The sequence below is a fragment of the Stegostoma tigrinum genome, unplaced genomic scaffold (assembly GCF_030684315.1).
Source record: "Stegostoma tigrinum isolate sSteTig4 unplaced genomic scaffold, sSteTig4.hap1 scaffold_312, whole genome shotgun sequence".
NCBI classification, from domain to species: domain Eukaryota; kingdom Metazoa; phylum Chordata; class Chondrichthyes; order Orectolobiformes; family Stegostomatidae; genus Stegostoma; species Stegostoma tigrinum.
This window is the reverse complement of record NW_026728240.1, coordinates 178411-183978: the sequence shown is the minus strand read 5'-3', so window position 1 is coordinate 183978 and position 5568 is coordinate 178411.

Sequence of the window (5568 nt, the reverse complement as noted above, 5' to 3'; positions counted from 1 at the left end):
ACAGCGACTCCTGCCCACCTCGGGAACCGACGCCCCGCTCGGGCTCAGGCTCCGAAAAACCACCACAGCGGGGCAGCTACCCTCAATGCAGCCGAAATTCAAATTCCTCCCCTTCGAGAGGCGCGCCTCACCCGGCCACGGCCTCCAAATCGCTCCCCTTAGGCGAAAATTAAGCCCCCGTGGCGGATAATACCCCTCCTTGATCGTGCACAAGGGCAGCTCCAAGTTGAACGGAGAAGTCAGTAACCAACCAAAAATAAGCTTGGTTACTGATTTCTCCCGTTGGTTACTGACTTCTCCCTTTGGTTACTGATTTCTCCCGTTGGTTACTCATTTCTCTTGTTGGTTACTGATTTCTCCCGTTGGTTACTGACTTCTCCCTTTGGTTACTGATTTCTCCCGTTGGTTACTGACTTCTCCCGTTGGTTACTCATTTCTCCCGTTGGTTACTCATTTCTCCCGTTGGTTACTCATTTCTCCTGTTGGTTACTGATTTCTTGGTTACTCATTTCTCTTCTTGGTTACTCATTTCTCCTGTTGGTTACTGATTTCTTGGTTACTCATTTCTCTTCTTGGTTACTCATTTCCCTTTCTGACACTTAGAATTTTTTTTGACACTTAGAATTCTTTTTGACACTTAGAATTTTTTTTGACACTTAGAATTTTTTTTGACACTTAGAATTTTTTTTGACACTTAGAATTTTTTTGACACTTAGAATTTTTTTTGACACTTAGAATTTTTTTTGACACTTAGAATTTTTTTTGACACTTAGAATTTTTTTTGACACTTAGAATTTTTTTGACACTTAGAATTTTTTTTGACACTTAGAATTTTTTTTGACACTTAGAATTTTTTTTGACACTTAGAATTTTTTTTGACACTTAGAATTTTTTTTGACACTTAGAATTTTTTTTGACACTTAGAATTCTTTTTGACACTTAGAATTTTTTTTGACACTTAGAATTTTTTTGACACTTAGAATTTTTTTGACACTTAGAATTCTTTTTGACACTTAGAATTTTTTTTGACACTTAGAATTTTTTTTGACACTTAGAATTCTTTTTGACACTTAGAATTTTTTTTGACACTTAGAATTTTTTTGACACTTAGAATTTTTTTGACACTTAGAATTCTTTTTGACACTTAGAATTTTTTTTGACACTTAGAATTTTTTTTGACACTTAGAATTTTTTTTGACACTTAGAATTTTTTTCTAAGTTTTTCCTTCTGGTTACTGACTTCCCTCGTCGGGCACGGGGATTTTCGACTTCCTCCTCCCGACCGAGGGGCCTCATTTTCGGGCATTTTCCTCAGATTTCCAAGCATTTTTAGACACTTTTCCCGACTTTTCCTGCTTACTGATTTCACACTTTTGGCCATTTTTATGCATTTTCCTGGTTACTGATTTCACGCTTTTGGACATTTTCGGAGGTTCCGACGGCTTTTTCGCCTTACTGCTTCGGGCACTTTGCTGACCTTTTCCCGCTTACCCCTTTCAAGGTTTTGGACGTCTCCGGTCGGGTCCGCGCCCCTCGCCCGGGCCGGAACGCCTCCCCGCCGGCCGAGTTCCTCGGGGTCGCCCCCTCGCCCGGGAAAAACCGCTCCCCGCCGTCCCACAGCACTCCGACTCGGCCAGGCAGCCTCACGGGCACAGCGACTCCTGCCCACCTCGGGAACCGACGCCCCGCTCGGGCTCAGGCTCCGAAAAACCACCACAGCGGGGCAGCTACCCTCAATGCAGCCGAAATTCAAACTCCTCCCCTCCGAAAGGCGCGCCTCACCCGGCCACGGCCTCGGAACTGCTCCCCTTCCTCGGGATCGGCCCCTCGCCCGGGAAAACCCGCTCCCCGCCGTCCCACAGCACTCCGACTCGGCCAGGCAGCCTCACGGGCACAGCGACTCCTGCCCACCTCGGGAACCGACGCCCCGCTCGGGCTCAGGCTCCGAAAACCCACAACAGCGGGCAGCTACCCTCAATGCAGCCGAAATTCAAATTCCTCCCCTCCGAAAGGCGCGCCTCACCCGGCCACGGCCTCCAAATCGCTCCCCTTCCTCGGGATCGCCCCCTCGCCCGGGAAAACCCGCTCCCCGCCGTCCCACAGCACTCCGACTCGGCCAGGCAGCCTCACGGGCACAGCGACTCCTGCCCACCTCGGGAACCGACGCCCCGCTCGGGCTCAGGCTCCGAAAAACCACCACAGCGGGGCAGCTACCCTCAATGCAGCCGAAATTCAAATCCCTCCCCTTCGAGAGGCGCGCCTCACCCGGCCACGGCCTCCAAATCGCTCCCCTTAGGCGAAAATTAAGCCCCCGTGGCCGATAATACCCCTCCTTGATCGTGCACAAGGGCAGCTCCAAGTTGAACGGGCTCAGGCTCCAAAAACCCACAACAGCGGGCAGCTACCCTCAATGCAGCCGAAATTCAAATCCCTCCCCTTCGAGAGGCGCGCCTCACCCGGCCACGGCCTCCAAATCGCTCCCCTTAGGCGAAAATTAAGCCCCCGTGGCCGATAATACCCCTCCTTGATCGTGCACAAGGGCAGCTCCAAGTTGAACGGGCTCAGGCTCCAAAAACCCACAACAGCGGGCAGCTACCCTCAATGCAGCCGAAATTCAAATCCCTCCCCTTCGAAAGGCGCGCCTCACCCGGCCACGGCCTCCAAATCGCTCCCCTTAGGCGAAAATTAAGCCCCCGTGGCCGATAATACCCCTCCTTGATCGTGCACAAGGGCAGCTCCAAGTTGAACGGGCTCAGGCTCCAAAAACCCACAACAGCGGGCAGCTACCCTCAATGCAGCCGAAATTCAAATCCCTCCCCTTCGAAAGGCGCGCCTCACCCGGCCACGGCCTCCAAATCGCTCCCCTTAGGCGAAAATTAAGCCCCCGTGGCGGATAATACCCCTCCTTGATCGTGCACAAGGGCAGCTCCAAGTTGAACGGAGAAGTCAGTAACCAACCAAAAATAAGCTTGGTTACTGATTTCTCCCGTTGGTTACTGACTTCTCCCTTTGGTTACTGATTTCTCCCGTTGGTTACTCATTTCTCTTGTTGGTTACTGATTTCTCCCGTTGGTTACTGACTTCTCCCTTTGGTTACTGATTTCTCCCGTTGGTTACTGACTTCTCCCGTTGGTTACTCATTTCTCCCGTTGGTTACTCATTTCTCCCGTTGGTTACTCATTTCTCCTGTTGGTTACTGATTTCTTGGTTACTCATTTCTCTTCTTGGTTACTCATTTCTCCTGTTGGTTACTGATTTCTTGGTTACTCATTTCTCTTCTTGGTTACTCATTTCCCTTTCTGACACTTAGAATTTTTTTTGACACTTAGAATTCTTTTTGACACTTAGAATTTTTTTTGACACTTAGAATTTTTTTTGACACTTAGAATTTTTTTTGACACTTAGAATTTTTTTGACACTTAGAATTTTTTTTGACACTTAGAATTTTTTTTGACACTTAGAATTTTTTTTGACACTTAGAATTTTTTTTGACACTTAGAATTTTTTTGACACTTAGAATTTTTTTTGACACTTAGAATTTTTTTTGACACTTAGAATTTTTTTTGACACTTAGAATTTTTTTTGACACTTAGAATTTTTTTTGACACTTAGAATTTTTTTTGACACTTAGAATTCTTTTTGACACTTAGAATTTTTTTTGACACTTAGAATTTTTTTGACACTTAGAATTTTTTTGACACTTAGAATTCTTTTTGACACTTAGAATTTTTTTTGACACTTAGAATTTTTTTTGACACTTAGAATTTTTTTTGACACTTAGAATTTTTTTCTAAGTTTTTCCTTCTGGTTACTGACTTCCCTCGTCGGGCACGGGGATTTTCGACTTCCTCCTCCCGACCGAGGGGCCTCATTTTCGGGCATTTTCCTCAGATTTCCAAGCATTTTTAGACACTTTTCCCGACTTTTCCTGCTTACTGATTTCACACTTTTGGCCATTTTTATGCATTTTCCTGGTTACTGATTTCACGCTTTTGGACATTTTCGGAGGTTCCGACGGCTTTTTCGCCTTACTGCTTCGGGCACTTTGCTGACCTTTTCCCGCTTACCCCTTTCAAGGTTTTGGACGTCTCCGGTCGGGTCCGCGCCCCTCGCCCGGGCCGGAACGCCTCCCCGCCGGCCGAGTTCCTCGGGGTCGCCCCCTCGCCCGGGAAAAACCGCTCCCCGCCGTCCCACAGCACTCCGACTCGGCCAGGCAGCCTCACGGGCACAGCGACTCCTGCCCACCTCGGGAACCGACGCCCCGCTCGGGCTCAGGCTCCGAAAAACCACCACAGCGGGGCAGCTACCCTCAATGCAGCCGAAATTCAAACTCCTCCCCTCCGAAAGGCGCGCCTCACCCGGCCACGGCCTCGGAACTGCTCCCCTTCCTCGGGATCGGCCCCTCGCCCGGGAAAACCCGCTCCCCGCCGTCCCACAGCACTCCGACTCGGCCAGGCAGCCTCACGGGCACAGCGACTCCTGCCCACCTCGGGAACCGACGCCCCGCTCGGGCTCAGGCTCCGAAAACCCACAACAGCGGGCAGCTACCCTCAATGCAGCCGAAATTCAAATTCCTCCCCTCCGAAAGGCGCGCCTCACCCGGCCACGGCCTCCAAATCGCTCCCCTTCCTCGGGATCGCCCCCTCGCCCGGGAAAACCCGCTCCCCGCCGTCCCACAGCACTCCGACTCGGCCAGGCAGCCTCACGGGCACAGCGACTCCTGCCCACCTCGGGAACCGACGCCCCGCTCGGGCTCAGGCTCCGAAAAACCACCACAGCGGGGCAGCTACCCTCAATGCAGCCGAAATTCAAATTCCTCCCCTTCGAGAGGCGCGCCTCACCCGGCCACGGCCTCGGAACTGCTCCCCTTCCTCGGGATCGGCCCCTCGCCCGGGAAAACCCGCTCCCCGCCGTCCCACAGCACTCCGACTCGGCCAGGCAGCCTCACGGGCACAGCGACTCCTGCCCACCTCGGGAACCGACGCCCCGCTCGGGCTCAGGCTCCAAAAACCCACAACAGCGGGCAGCTACCCTCAATGCAGCCGAAATTCAAATCCCTCCCCTTCGAAAGGCGCGCCTCACCCGGCCACGGCCTCCAAATCGCTCCCCTTAGGCGAAAATTAAGCCCCCGTGGCCGATAATACCCCTCCTTGATCGTGCACAAGGGCAGCTCCAAGTTGAACGGGCTCAGGCTCCAAAAACCCACAACAGCGGGCAGCTACCCTCAATGCAGCCGAAATTCAAATCCCTCCCCTTCGAAAGGCGCGCCTCACCCGGCCACGGCCTCCAAATCGCTCCCCTTAGGCGAAAATTAAGCCCCCGTGGCCGATAATACCCCTCCTTGATCGTGCACAAGGGCAGCTCCAAGTTGAACGGGCTCAGGCTCCAAAAACCCACAACAGCGGGCAGCTACCCTCAATGCAGCCGAAATTCAAATCCCTCCCCTTCGAAAGGCGCGCCTCACCCGGCCACGGCCTCCAAATCGCTCCCCTTAGGCGAAAATTAAGCCCCCGTGGCGGATAATACCCCTCCTTGATCGTGCACAAGGGCAGCTCCAAGTTGAACGGA